This window comes from Dipteris shenzhenensis, chromosome 29, assembly GCF_047967505.1.
Source record: "Dipteris shenzhenensis isolate YYH24624 ecotype China chromosome 29, Dip_SZ_1.0, whole genome shotgun sequence".
Taxonomy (NCBI): Eukaryota; Viridiplantae; Streptophyta; class Polypodiopsida; order Gleicheniales; family Dipteridaceae; genus Dipteris; species Dipteris shenzhenensis.
Window position 1 is genome coordinate 30,331,655 of NC_141624.1, and position 15,416 is coordinate 30,347,070.

A 15,416-nucleotide genomic window follows, 5' to 3' on the forward strand; every position below is an offset into this window, starting at 1 on the left:
TACGCTCTGGCTGTCCATCTGCACACAGATGCCTTCCACATAGGCACCTTTATCTGTGCAATCTCGTGCCATGTCTGCTGCCCCTGACTGACCTCCTGCTAGGTTAGATCCAGGACTTGCTGTCCCCGCCTTCTGCTCCTTCCTCCACAGGTTCCGTCCGTTGCAGCCATGCCGGTCTCTTTGATGTGAGGTGCTGCCCATGTGGCAGCCCCCCTCTCTTTCTTTTCTCTTGGGCACATCCTCCCCTAGGTCTCCCTCCCCCACGCTCTCCTCATGTGGGGGCTTACAGATGGGGAGCTGACCATTCCAACACCCTGGTCGTAGTCCAATGCCAACATGTCGATGAAGATGCTCCAGTAACTCCCTGGTCGTAGTCCTCTGAAACTTTTCGATGTCGAAATCTTTTCCTGGCTTTTCATCCAGTGGCTCCTGCTCCACCAGGTCTGGTTGTGCTTCCGCACACCATCCTGGTACACAGGTCCATATTTGGTAGCACCTCCTGGCACCACCTCGTTTAGTCACGTTCCCGCCTTCGAACTCGAGCAATCCAGCCGTCACGATCTTCCAGTTGTCCCCCTCATAATGAGTGAACAACCTGGAGTCTTCCAGGCACCATGCTCTGAGGGTCTGTTTCAACCCATCCTTCCTTTGGCAAGGTCTGCAACAAAAGTACATGTCCAGATAATATGGACCGCGAACTTTAAACACACCTGACTGAACCTGAGTCACCCTCCTTATCGCAAGGGCACAATCCTCCAGTCGTGGAAGTCGATTCCCAAGAGCTTCTAAATCAGGGTCGTCCTTCAGCAAGGTCCCTGCCTCCAGGCTCCCGCACCTATGAGCCTTCTACTTGGGCTCTGATACCATGTTAGAAATTACACAACAGAGGGTACGCATAGCGGAAGATTGATAGTAGTGCCCAGGAGCTCACACAGTGTGGTGTGGGGTGTGGAATCACAAACTTCTTAACTTATGTGCATAAAATAGATGTGCAGACTCATCTTTTTCAACCTTTGTTCCAAGGATTCAGCCCCCTTGGCCAGCCCATCTCCAGGCCTGATTTGCTGGCTCCAACCAGACCCACCAGCCTCAACCAATGGCCGACCCAAATGCTGCTGCTCCCTTCCATGGTTGCGCCACCTGTAGGCTCTGTCGCAGGTTGTCCATCTGCACACAGATGCCTTCCACATAGGCGCCTTTGTCTGTGCAATCCCGCGCCTTTGTCTATAGTCTACCTTCCCACCTATACAACCATATATTTACGTGCGTACATAACTCAAGGTTAAATGTTGGACGCTGATACAATAGCTCTGCTATGTATATTGTAATCCGGAATCCCGTGGTAGAAAGTTCGCACACCAGTACAAAATATTCAAAAACAAATTGGTCTGATACTAAACCACATTCTTTAGATGATACAAGGAATTTGTTAAGGTTAAATTCTCTGGGATGCGTTGGGTTGTCTTCCGCATACACAACTATAATTGAAGGTTTTTTCAGCCTTGAACTTTAAATTTAGACGTCTCCATTCTACATTGTCTCGGGCCACCACTTTCTTGCTCCACAAAATGCCGATTACGAAGGACTCTTTCACACACCTTCCCAAACTGAAAGTCCTAAGGCCCATTCTGTAGAACTTTGCCGCTGCCAATCTTGGATTGATGCAGACTATGGCCGATTTGCCGTTGAAGGCCCATCCTGTTAGCCATAGAGACCTACCCAAAGAAGCATATCCATATAATGAGCGTAGTCCACTCCAAGTGCAGCGGTTTGACTTATTCTTCCATATGGTAAGCAGCTTTGCCAATAGCTCTGACTGTGGGGATCTTAATGGGCAATTCTGAGAGCAGTACATCTTGCCATGGGACTTCAATCCCTTTTGGTGCATTTAAGCATGCTAACTTCCTAGCAATTATACCCCATGTTTGCTCATAGCCCAAATGCATCAGCCATTTAGTGCAAAGCATGTCGTTTTTTTCTTTCATCCTAAGTAACCATGTACCACCTCTTTCCTTAGGCGTAGTTAACAACTCCCAACTACAAGAGTGCCACCTGCCCTCCCATATGAAATCAACAATACATATATCCACCTTCTTAAGAGAAACACCAACAAATGGAAGCAGTGATAGCATGTAAACTAACACTGACTCCATAACATGCTTGGTGACAATGACCTTGGCTCGCAATGATAGCATTTTGCCAGACCATCTATCGAACTTACCTTTGATTTTCGGAAATGCCCACTGAAATTTGCTCTTCATGGATACCCCCACCCCTAGACGACAACCTAAATATCTGATTATCTGCCCCTTGAATTGAAAGTTGGATGTCTAGATGAGATTGTTGGACCCCAAGATGTCTTAATCAATGCGGAAGTAGATCAACAAGTTATATAAACTTCAACAGGAGATCCTTCATGCAAGGAAGCAAATATCATCCGAGGACATGGTCATAACTCTATTTTCCCAGTTATCGTCTTAGTATGCTTCTTTCCATTTGTCCTTGATAAGAAGTGGAAGGGTGAATGCATTGACTTGGGAGAAATTGGTCCCGACGGTGCTTGAGTAGGAGAAGACATTTGTAAATCGTACCTACGATAGTCAACCTGAGGCTTTGGTAGCTGAGTAGAAAGGACAGAAGCAATTGATAGTTGAAGAATGGGAAGCACTCAGTGCGACATGTACATGTAACTAATGTGGCCAGAAAGGTCATTATTGGTGGTAGTGTCTTCAAAGAAACAGTGAGGGGTCCGGTAACCACAATGTCATTATTGAGCACGTGGCAGGATGCGTTGCCAATAGACTTTTTGGATCTAGACAGTAGATTGCTTGCTTGTTTGTGGTAGTGGTACCTACCAGAAAGGTGCAATGGTAATAGACTCTCTGAACGAGGCAAGATTTCAAGTAGGACCTTGAGCCACAAGGAGTTGTTTCTGGTAACTTAGGTTACAGTATGTTACCTGTATGTATTTTGTTTGAATGTTATAATCTAGCATATCTAGAGGGGGTCTCCTAGTATTCTGTTGCAACTATTGTCTGATGCACTGCTAGAGATCTGGATGGGTGAGAAGATTCCCACTGTTAGAATCTAGAAAACATAGTTTCTTGATCCTTATGAGTTGTTGTATGCCCATTGTAGCAATAGGTTCATCAACTTGGCATCAGTGTACTAGTTTTGACTTGAGAGGGGGATTCAAACGGGGCTATATAGCTCAGAGATACATGTATCCATGCACAGAAGTAGACCTTGTATCAGGGGCAGAATCAGTTGGATTATTGTTCTAGTATCTTCTATTAGAGTGATGTACTAGTACTTGCACTAGGATTGTTGTACCAGATGACCCAGTGTACCAATACCAAACCAGAGGGGTGCATCTCGCACCAGTGTCCTGGGAGCTATAGTATCAGGTTTCTAGTGATCATTGTGTTCTCTATCTCTCCCAAGTCTAGGTTTTGAGGGTTTTGGTCACCTATAGTTGTGCCATTGCTTGTTGTAGCATAGGTTTTTACAAGTGTAGCATAGGTCCTCAGGTCATATTCCGGTGAGATGTGTAGGCTAAAGCATGGAAAGCAGATCTCATGCACGCGTGTGAGAAAGGAGGCTTGATCACAATGATGAATGGAGGCTCTCGCCTCCATGGGAGTTCATGGGTTTAGAAGGGGGTTGCGGGTTCGGAAGGGGAATAAGGTTGAGAGAGCTAACAAGGAGTTCCAAGGTTCAGATAAGGTTGCAGGGTTTATGAGGAGTTCAGGGTTGAGGATTGGAGAGCTAGTCTCCTTCACGGCTTGAAAGGGTAAAGGGTTGAGAAGGAGGGACAAGGGAGGAGGAAGGAGGAGGGGGAGGAGGAAGGAGGAGGAGGAGGAGGAGGAGGAGGGAGGGAGAAGAAGGGAGAAGAAGGAGGAGGGAGGAGGAGAAGGGAGGAGGAGGAGGAGGAGGAGGAGGAGGAGGAGGTGGAGGAGAGGGAAGGATGGGAGATTGCAAGGATAGAGCATGTTGTCACACGATATTGTTAAGGGACAATGGACCCAAGGAGATCAAGAATATGAAAACCATAGTGAACTTGAACACTGAGTGCAAAGAGTCAGAGCTTCATACCATTTAGAGAGATTTATACATGTTGGTCTGTACACAATTCATAGGTACCTCCAGAGTGGGACCTCTTTTGTAGGGGACCTCTTGGATAAGACTCCCCACACTTTTTGGGGGACCTCTTGGGTCTCTATAGTTTGTGGGGGAACCTCTTGAGTCCCCCCACTTTGTGGGGGAACCTCGAGTCCCTCCACTTTGTGGGGGGACCTCAAAAAAAGTAGGCTTTTAGTCTATTTCTCTCACATGTTGGTCTGTACACAATTCATAGGTACCTCCAGAGTGGGACCTCTTTTGTAGGGGACCTCTTGGATAAGACTCCCCACACTTTTTGGGGGACCTCTTGGGTCACTATAGTTTGTGGGGGAACCTCTTGAGTCCCCCCAGTTTGTGGGGGAACCTCGAGTCCCTCCACTTTGTGGGGGGACCTCAAAAAAAGTAGGCTTTTAGTCTATTTCTCTCTCTAATTTTACTCCTCCTCTCAAGATTCTTATTTTGCACGTATGATTGGAACTTTTTTAGAGAGGATTTTGGCTACCCTCCTTCTTTTAGATTCATCATATGATCTTTCAAGCTCAAGATATTACAAGCAAAACTTTGCCACTACTCTTTACACACAATGATATCATTTTCATTGCTCCAGACTGTCCTTCTGGACCTTGTTTTTGCCACAGAGTTATCAACTCTCATGGACCGATTTGATTGCCCATCCTCGAGCATCTAATGCTTGGAGTGGGAATATTTTGCATTGTGCTCCGTCCATGGACTTTGTGGTTGTTAAGGTGTATTGTTAGCATAATGCGGGCAGAAGTTAGAGGGAAAAAAGGTAGATGGTAGAAAGCTAGTATCCCAAGAAATAACATGCGGCAAAGAAGCCATGTAGAGTTTGTGGCAAAAATGATGGGAGAAATGGAAAATTGGCCTATCCAAAGGTCTACAAATTTTCAAAGTTAAAATTGCACGAAAAGAAAATAAAAAATTATGATATCACTTGCAACAAATGAAGCCACACAATGAACAAGAATGATGAATTAATAGAACATGCAATGTAAGATTTGCACAAGCGAAAGACGAAGGATGAAGATAGCACACGTCAGAAAAATAGGCTCCTTTTTTTCAACTTTCACAAGTGATAGTATGGCATTTCTCTTCTTTGTTGGACAAGTGAAACATTTGTAAGAGAGAAAAGGATTAGGATGTTGATATGAGGTTTAGGTTTTGTATACATAGCTTGTCGATGAGGAGGCTATAAACTTGCATACATAGGGTTGAAGCTCATTGGTGAATTTGTGCTTAACAGTTTTGTATTTTTACCTAGGTATTGTGCAAGTGCATACTTCGAGCTTATTGGGTGCCATTTCTCGCCTAAAGTAGATATTCAATATGATCACTTATTCACATAAGGAAGCTCAAGGATTGTGCTTGGATTCGGAGACTGAGTGCTTGCCGTTATTCATGCTCTTCCCTATGCAATGGGGTTTAGTTGTGCTACTATTGTGTCTAAAATAAAAAGCTTGTGTGTGTGCTTGTGGACCTAAACTATGTGCCTAGGTGTTCAGACTTAGAGAGTTGTAGTATTCAAGGGAATCTTCTTTGCAATTTTAGTCACTAGAGAGCATGGTTGTGAAACCATGTTGTTATTTGTGGTTTGGTCCCCAAATGGAGTTTTACCAAATGCTAGTTTTTTATTTTTTATTTTTCTTTTCTCATCCCCAAGAATTATGGGGCCAAGGGTGCAAGTATGATACACTAGTCTACTAATAAAGAGGTCCAAAAAACTAACACGGCATGGTGGCTTGTCAAACCTATATGCTTAACTGTCATGAGCTAAAGGTGATTTGATGTTTGCATGACTAAATATCCGTCGGCATGGGATGTAGCATCTATCATAGGCTCAAGGTGGAGCTGATAGAATAAATGCCTAGAAGCCTAAAATACAATTGAGAATGCATAAAATGTCCATGAGGCATATGAGGTACCGAATGTTGTGATCTAAAGTCCTAGATCCAACCACTAATCTACATCAAGTATGGATTGTATACGGTAGCCATAGTGCATGCTCAAACACTGATGTTTCCTAGGTTGCACTATGGCTGAATCTGATGATGTCCACTGCATTGGGGCAGGACTGCACGAATGCATGAATATCCTCATGCTGAGGAATGATATGCTGATCTGAGGTGGTGATGATAATTGGATCCAAGCATGATTCAATGCGGCATGACTGAGCCGATGCTAGAATGTCCTAAAGATTGATTTGCTGATGTATAAATTAATGGAATCTGTGTCCAAATATGTAATATGCTCTATACCAGAGGTGAAAGCATTAGTGATGGGTGCTGGAATGGAATCACCTAAGGAGCTACATGCGTTGTGGCATGTATCTGCACATGCTACTGGGGATGTGAGTGCCTCATACTTAGGACTTACCTGCTGAATAACTGCATGATCGTAACTAAACTTCCATCCTTTTGCAGCAGCTAAAGCAATTACCGTCCTCACAGTAGCCATCTTTGCAACTGGGCTTAAGGTTTCCTCATAATCCAAACCATACTTCTGTGCATAACTCTTTGCAACCAGCCTTGCGTTATACCTTTCTATTGATCCATCAGACTTGCATTTCACTTTGTATATCCATTTACATCCAATGGGTGTCTTTCTTGCAGGAAGCTCAACCAAATCCCAAGTTTGATTCAAGGCAAGGGCATCCATTTCTTCATCCATGGCTATCCCCGCCATTGCTCATCATGCACAGCATCATTGAATCTAGATGGCTCTGTATGTCCCACAACTTTTGCCATGTATGCACAATGTTTTGCCACAAACCCAGTGTATGGCAACCTGTCAACAGGGTATCTTACCCTTTGAGACCTTCTCACAGACTTTCTAGACATTGAATTTTTCAGCTTCTCCTCTCATGAGGAGGCACATACCTGTTGCTTTTCACACGGTGTGGAAATAGAAGGAATGCCCAAATCGCTATCCAAACTATCGTTACCAGAAGAATTAGATGGTCCAAGGGCATATCAACGTCAATCTCAGGCACTGAAACAATTTCATTCACCTTGTTCTTCCCTTTATCTCTCCCCCTCACTAACATAGAGGTGTCAGTGGTGGAAGAACGCAACCTGCCTAACCAAGGACTCACAGTGGAATCACCACTGGCTATAGGTCATGACATAGAAGTAGTATGTGGCTGATTTTTTTCATTCAACTGAGCATCTGAGGCTTGATGTGGAACCACTATATCAAGTTTGCCATACCAAGATCCCATCTTGTCAAAAATAACATCACGGCTGATCAAAGTCTTCCTAGTAGAGGGATTGTAACACTTATAGCCTTTCTAGTCTTGAGCATAGCCTATAAACACACATTTTTCAGCCTTCGGATCTAATTTTCTCCTCTTCTCATCCGGTATATGCACATATGCCAAGCTGCCAAACACTTTTAAATGATTGACATTAGGGTTCTGTCGATGCAATTTCTCATATGGTGTGAGCATATGAATGCCAGCAGTAGGAGTGTGATTCAATACATACACTGCAGTTGCAAGTGCTTCTACCCAATAATAATCAGGTAAGTTCTTTTCATTCAACATGGCTCTACCAAACGAACCAATCACCCCATTCTTACGTTCAGCCAGTCCATTCTGTTGTGGTGTATATGGGCATGTAAGCTCTCGTCTAATCCCATGATAGGCCAAGAATTCATCAAATTCATTTGATAGATATTAAACTCCATTATCTGATCTCAAGCATGTGATATATGACCCAAACTCCTTTTCAATCTGTTGCTTGAAATGCTTGAAGGCAGGCAGGACCTCATCCTTATGTTTCAAAAAATACAGCCATGTATACCAGCTGAAATCATCAATAAATGTGACATAATATGATGAACCTCCCATTGAGGTAGTCTGATCTAGACCCCAGACATCAATGTGAATCAACTGCAAGGGTCTATTACTTTCCCGCATATGCCTAGTAAATGGCAACTTGGATTGCTTCTCAAATTGGCATGCAGGACATACATGCTCCAAAGCATTATACTTAAACTTTGGTAGGCCAACAACAATGCCTTTATGTTGCATATTTTTCAGCTTCTGAATATTAATATTGAATGCACTTGTGCCAAATTTCCAAGTCCTGAACAACACCCATACCATGCGTGAACATGGCAGCCTTCAATTCCGGTATGCCTGCATCTACAATGAACATTCTTCCTTGTCTTTTCCCTTTTGCAATAAGTTTATAGATATTGAAAACCAGTGAAGCACCTTCCATGCTCTTTCCAGCCAAGCTTTATGATTCTTAACTTGTTCTGCAGTAGCATTTCTTTCTAGCAAATTAGGCTCTTTCTCATTACCTGTAACCAAATCCCAAGAGCCTTTTCCAATCATAAAGTTCTCCATTCTAAATTTCCAAATGGGATAGTTATGGTAATCTAATTTCTCACTAATAATCTGGATGATATTATCAGACCCACTTGCATTTGCCATAATTACAAAAAAATAGATTTTTGCAACTTTTTACTATTTTGGACTGTCAATATCTTTCACACCTTAGCTTGGATGCAAATACTATCAAAAGCAAAAATCTAGCTAGTGCATGGCTCTATAAACTTTTAGTTCAGTGCAAATACAAATTCCTTAAGGTTTTTCTAATATCTGCTGCTGAAAACAGCCACCTAAACACTTTTGAGTGCAGTCCAAGAACTTCCAGTTACCACTGCACAACTGATCAACTAGAATCAAAATGGCACTTTGCTCCTTTTAGTAGCAAGGCAAAGCAACGCACCAACCAATAATGACAATCAAGGTGTCCAATAATGCCTCAAAATATTCCAACAGTCAATCACTAGTAGCTCATAGCATGAGCAAACAACAATCAATATGTAGCCAGAATCAGTAATAAAAAGTACAACCGCTTGCTAGGCATCAAGATCCTCAAACCAACCACTGTATCACAGCAAGATCAAAGGCATCTAATCCATTGCAAATATTCAAATATCAGTGCAAAATCTTTCATCAACCATGGACCATATTAGGCCCGAAGATGCATCCACCAGTACTAGCATAGGATCACTCGACAATATGACAACAGATAAGCATAACCTCATGCATTGTACGGCATCAACCATTGTCTCTGTAAGTGTCTGTACCTGCAAGAAAACCTATCCCTAGGCATAAGTCTACCACCCCTATAGCAGTGGGCTATGCCGATCAAAATGAATAAGAAAAACGAGTGTAGTGTAGAGAAACAAGGCACCTGTATTTCTTTTTCAACTATAAGTGGCAACCAATCTCTTGAGAACCTTCAAGAGGTCTAGATAAGGTGGTGTCCTTAACACCCCCTCTTAAATTGCATTAGGTAAGTAGAGAATGTATGTATAAGATCTTTTGTGTTTTGTTTGGTGCATGTGATAGCATCCAAAATTAAAAAGGAAAAAAAGAAAGAATGAGAGTAGTATGTGCATGTGTGAGTATAGTGACTATGATGTGCATTTCCCCCTCTTAAGTTATGGATCATCCTTCACCTTTGGAAATAAGACCCAGAAGATAGGCCAAAGGGAAGAGGAAGAAAATAAGCAGAAAGTAAAGTCCACCTGGATCAAAGACTGGTGGTCAAGTGAAAGATGACTCCGTGAAGAATGGTGTGTATGGCTGCATGCACATGTCATAAGTCACCGTGGACTATGCAGATGCTTTGTAGAAGAGGCATCCAAATGTGAAGCTAGTCGATGTAGTCATGAAGACGTGGTCCTATAGGTTAAGACATACAAGAGTGTCACCAACCTAAAAGAACTAGCAGCAATGTTAAAAGTATGCTACAGTAGAACCATAATCTCTGTCAAATGATGCGGGCTCAAAGAAGACCACATAGTTAGTGTGGATAGAGTGATCCACAGGCAGCATAAATTAGGCTCCGAAGATGCGGGAATGATACACTACTCTGGTGAAGAAGAGGCCCCATAAAACTGACAAGGTATTGCAACCTGTCAAACCTGTATGCTCAACTATCATGAGCTAAAAGTCGTTTGATATATGCAAGGCTAAATATCTATCGGCATGGGATGTAGCATCTGTCATTGGCTCATTGAGAAAGATCTGACGATATAAAGGCCTAGAAGCATGAAATACAACTAAAAAATCAAAAGATATCCTTGAGGCACAAGAGGTGCCGAATGTTGATGTTGAGACTAATTTGAAGTCCTAGTTCCAACCACAAGAGGGACTCGAGGTTCCCCCACAAAGTGGGGGGACTCAAGAGGTTCCCCCACAAACTATAGAGACACAAGAGGTCCCCCAAAAAGTGTGGGGAGTCTTATCCAAGAGGTCCCCTACAAAAGAGGTCCCACTCTGGAGGTACATATGAATTGTGTACAGACCAACATGTATAAATCTCTCTAAATGGTATGAAGCTCTGACTCTTTGCATTCAGTGTTCAAGTTCACTATGGTTTTCATATTCTTGATCTCCTTGGGTCCATTGTCCCTTAACAATATCGTGTGACAGCATGCTCTATCCTTGCAATCTCCCATCCTTCCCTCCCCTCCACCTCCACCTCCTCCTCCTCCTCCTCCTCCTCCTCCTCCTCCTCCTCCCTCCTCCTTCTTCTCCCTTCTTCTTCCTCCCTCCTCCTCCTCCTCCTCCTCCTCCTCCTTCCTCCTCCCCCTCCTCCTTCCTCCTCCCTTGTCCCTCCTCCTCAACCCTTTACCCTTTCAAGCCGTGAAGGAGACTAGCTCTCCAATCCTCAACCCTGAACTCCTCACAAACCCTGCAACCTTATCTGAACCTTGGAACTCCTTGTTAGCTCTCTTAACCTTATTCCCCTTCCGAACCCACAACCCCCTTCTAAACCCTTGAACTCCCATGGAGGCGAGAGCCTCCATTCATCATTGTGATCAGAGGACCACACCATTGGTGGGACTCTGGATCTATCTCTTTTGTATTGTGTCCATAGCTTTGGGCGGAAATATATTATTTTGGTGGTTTCTCTATTTGGCTGGTTCATTGTCTATTGATGAGTCTGCACATCTATTTTATGCACATAAGTTAAGAAGTTCGTGATTCCACACCCCACACCACACTCTGTGAGCTCGTGGGCATTACTATCAATCTTCCGCTGTGCGTACCCTCTGTTGGGTAATTTCTAACATGGTATCAGAGCCCAAGTAGAAGGCTCACAGGTGTGGGAGCCTGGAGGGAGGGACCTTGCTGAACGACGACCCTGATTTAGAAGCTCTTGGGAATCGACTTCCACGACTGGAGGATTGTTCCCTTGCGAGAAGGAGGGTGGCTCAGGTTCAGTCAGGTGCGTTGAAAGTTCGCGGTCCAGGTTATCTGGAGATGTACTTTTGTTGCAGACCTTGCCAAAGGAAGGACGGGTTGAAATAGACCCTCAGCGCATGGTGCCTGGAAGACTCCAGGTTGTTCACTCGTTACGAGGGGGACAATTGGAAGATTGTGACGGCTGGATTGCTCGAATTCGAAGGCAGGAACGTGACTGAACGAGGTGGTGCCAGGAGGTGCTACCAAAGATGGACTTGTGTACCAGGATGGTGTGCAAAAGCAGAACCGAACCTGGTGGAGCAGGAGCAACTGGATGAAAAGCCAGGAAAAGATTTCGACATCTTCATGCACATGTTGGCATTGGGCCTGGATGTGTCGGTGAGAGGGGGGGTTGGAATGGTCAGCTCCGCATCTGTAAGCCCCCATACGAGGAGAGCGTGGGGGAGGGAGACCTAGTGGAGGATGTGCCCAAGAGAAAAGAAAGAGAGGGGGCTGCCACAGGGGCAGCACCTCACATCAAAGAGACTGGCATGGCTGCAACGGACGGAATCTCTGGAAGGAGCAGATGGCGGGGACAGCAAGTCCTGCATCTAACCTGGCAGGAGGTCAGTCAGGGGCAGCAGACATGGCGCGGGATTACACAAACAAAGGTGCCTATGTGGAATTCATCTGTGTGCAGATGGACAGCAGCCTGTGACAGCACCTACAGGTGGCGCAACCATGGAAGGGAGCAGCAGCAACTGGGTCAGGCTGGTCGGTCTGGTTGGAGCCAGCAAATCAGGCGTGGAGATGGGCTGGCCAAGAGGGCTGAATCCCTGGAACAAAGGCTGAAAAAGGGCCTAGAAAAGACCCTTATATAGGGCCCTGGTTGGGCTGGTAGGGGCAGCCAAGCAGGTCGGTTTTTAGGGTAGACAAATGTCGGCCAGGAAGGGGTCTGCCAGTCGGTTTTTGCAGCAGGCCTTGGGGCCTATAAAAGGAGAGGCACTGGGCCTCATAATTTATCCAACAGCTCAGCAGAAAGAGGAGCAGACAGGAGCAGCCTGAAGACATTCCCTTGGGCCTCATCTTGGAGGTGAAGGAGAGTTGAAGGTGTGCTGCAGACTGAGTTCCCTAGAGGCTGGACCTTGGCTATCTTCTAGGGCAACAAGGTGTTGTGATCATCATGTTCTCTGGAGCAGCCCTCTGATAGCAGACAGGAGCAGCAATAAGGCAAGTCTTGGGCCTATCCACAGGAGGTGAAGGTGACCCTGAAGGAGCTGCAAACTGAGCTTGAGTGGCAGCCCACCTAGGCTAGTTTCCTGATAGCAAGGTGGAGAGGATCGTTTAGAACGGAAAGTCTACACACGCTCGAGGTGGAGCACGCGGGCTTGAGTCTAGAGATAACTGGCAAATAGGAGAAGGACCTTGTGGTAAGATCGGAGGACCACACCGTTGGTGGGACTCTGGATCTATCTCTTTTGTATTGTGTCCATAGCTTTGGACGGAAATATATTATTTTGGTGGTTTCTCTATTTGGCTGGTTCATTGTCTATTGATGAGTCCGCACATCTATTTTATGCACATAAGTTAAGAAGTTTGTGATTCCACACCCCCCACCACACTGTGTGAGCTCGTGGGCATTACTATCAATCTTCCGCTGTGCATACCCTCTGTTGGGTAATTTCTAACATGGTATCAGAGCCCAAGTAGAAGGCTCACAGGTGTGGGAGCTTGGAGGCAGGGACCTTGCTGAAGGACGACCTTGATTTAGAAGCTCTTGGGAATTGACTTCCACGACTGGAGGATTGTGCCCTTGCAAGAAGGAGGGTGACTCAGGTTCAGTCAGGTGCGTTTAAAGTTCGCGGTCCAGGTTATCTGGAGATGTACTTTTGTTGCAGACCTTGCCACATGAAGGACGGGTTGAAACAGACCCTCAGCATGGTGCTTGGAAGACTCTAGGTTGTTCACTCATTATGAGGGGGACAATTCGAAGATCGTGACGGCTGGATTGCTCGAGTTCGAAGGCAGGAACGTGACTGACAGAGGTGGTGCCAGGAGGTGCTACCAAAGATGGACTTGTGTACCAGGATGGTGTGCAAAAGCTGAACCGGACCTAATGGAGTAGGAGCCACTGGATGAAAAGCCAAGAAAACATTTCGACAGTGAAAGTTCCAGAGGACTATGACCAGGGAGTTACTGGAGCATCTTCATCGACATGTTGGCATTGGGCCTGGATGTGTCGGTGAGAGGGGGTGTTGGAATGGTCACCTCCCCATCTGTAAGCTCCCATATGAGGAGAGCGTGGGGGAGGGAGACCTAGGGGAGGATGTGCCCAAGAGAAAAGAAAGAGAGGGGGCTGCCACATGGGCAGCACCTCACATCAAAGAGACCGGCATGGCTGCAACGGACGGAACCTCTGGAAGGAGCAGATGGCAGGGACAGCAAGTCTTGGATCTAACCTGGCAAGAGGTCAGTCAGGGGCAGCAGACATGGCACGGGATTGCACAGACAAAGGCGCCTATGTGGAAGGCATATGTGTGTAGATGGACAGCCTGTGACAAAGCCTACAGGTGGCGCAACCATGGAAGGGAGCAGCAGCACCTGGGTCGGACATTGGTTGAGGCTGGTGGGTCTGGTTGGAGCCAGCAAATCAGGCCTGGAGATGGGCTGGCCAAGGGGGTTGAATCCTTGGAACAAAGGCTGAAAAAGGGCCTAGAAAAGACCCTTATATAGGGCCCTGGTTGGGCTGGTAGGGGCAACCAAGCAGGTCGGTTTTTAGGGCAGACTAAAGTCGGCCAGGAAGTACCTAAATGAAAAAAACTATATACTAAATGCAAAGTTCTATATCCCAAACTCAAATTGGTATATGCTATATGCAAAATACTGTGTGCAAAATACAAAATCATATATTCCTAAACGCAAACTACCATGTGCAAAATGCAAAGTGCTATGTTTTATATCCCAAACTCAAATTGCAACATGCTATATGCAAAATACTATGTGCAAAATGCAAAATGATATGAACCCAAGGAAGGGCACATTCCTTGGTCTTATAATTTTTGGAGAGGAAACGTGTCAACTCTCTCCCCACACGAATGTGTGGTTAAGTTAGTTTGTTTATGTGTTGGATACAAAGTCTATGTGCTAAATGCAAAAATACTAGTTAGTGAATTCTATATGCTATATGTAAAATACTATGTATAAAATATAAAATCACACATTTCTAAAAACAAAGTACCATGTGCAAAAAGTAAAATGCTATGTTCTATATTCCAAACTCAAATTGCAACATGCTATATGCAAAATACTATGTGCAAAATGCAAAATGATATGAATCCAAGGAAGGGCATGCTTCTTAGTCTTATAATTTTTGGAGAGGAAATGTGCCGACTCTCCCCCCACACGAATGTGTGGTTAAGTTTATTTGTTTATGTGTTGGATACAAAGTGCTATATACTAAATGCAAAAATGCTAGTTGCTCAATGCTAAGTGCTAATTCTAAATGTAAAATGCTATGTACGAAATTCAGAGTGCTATATCTTAAATTCAAATTGTATGTTTGTAGATTATTCGAATTGGTGAATTTTAAGTCATTTTTAACACTCTAATCTACAACCGGAAAATATAGTAGGTGCTTCTACTTTAACATATAATTTACTTTAAAAATATGAAAAGGTCACTTATTGAAAGAAGAGAATGTGCTTCCTACATTAGCATAGAAAACAAGAAAAGACGATTACAATCGAGTTTCTCTTCATGGCTATTCATCGATAAATTTCTTAAAGAATGGAATCAAATTACTTCTCAATATATTTCGAAGATGCAATATTGTGTATTTTGTGGTAGAATAGAATTTAACACAAGTTCTTTTACAAAGTTAAAATTAGTAATATCACTACTAGAATCAAGTATAATACCATATGACTTATCCAATACGTTCATAAGTTTGCATATAGAAAATGGCCTAGGACATAGGTCAAAAATGGCTTGTAAAGCATGCATAGATAGTCCATTCAGAAAGTTGTACTCAGTTCCCTATGATCCAAAATATTTACAGAACGTA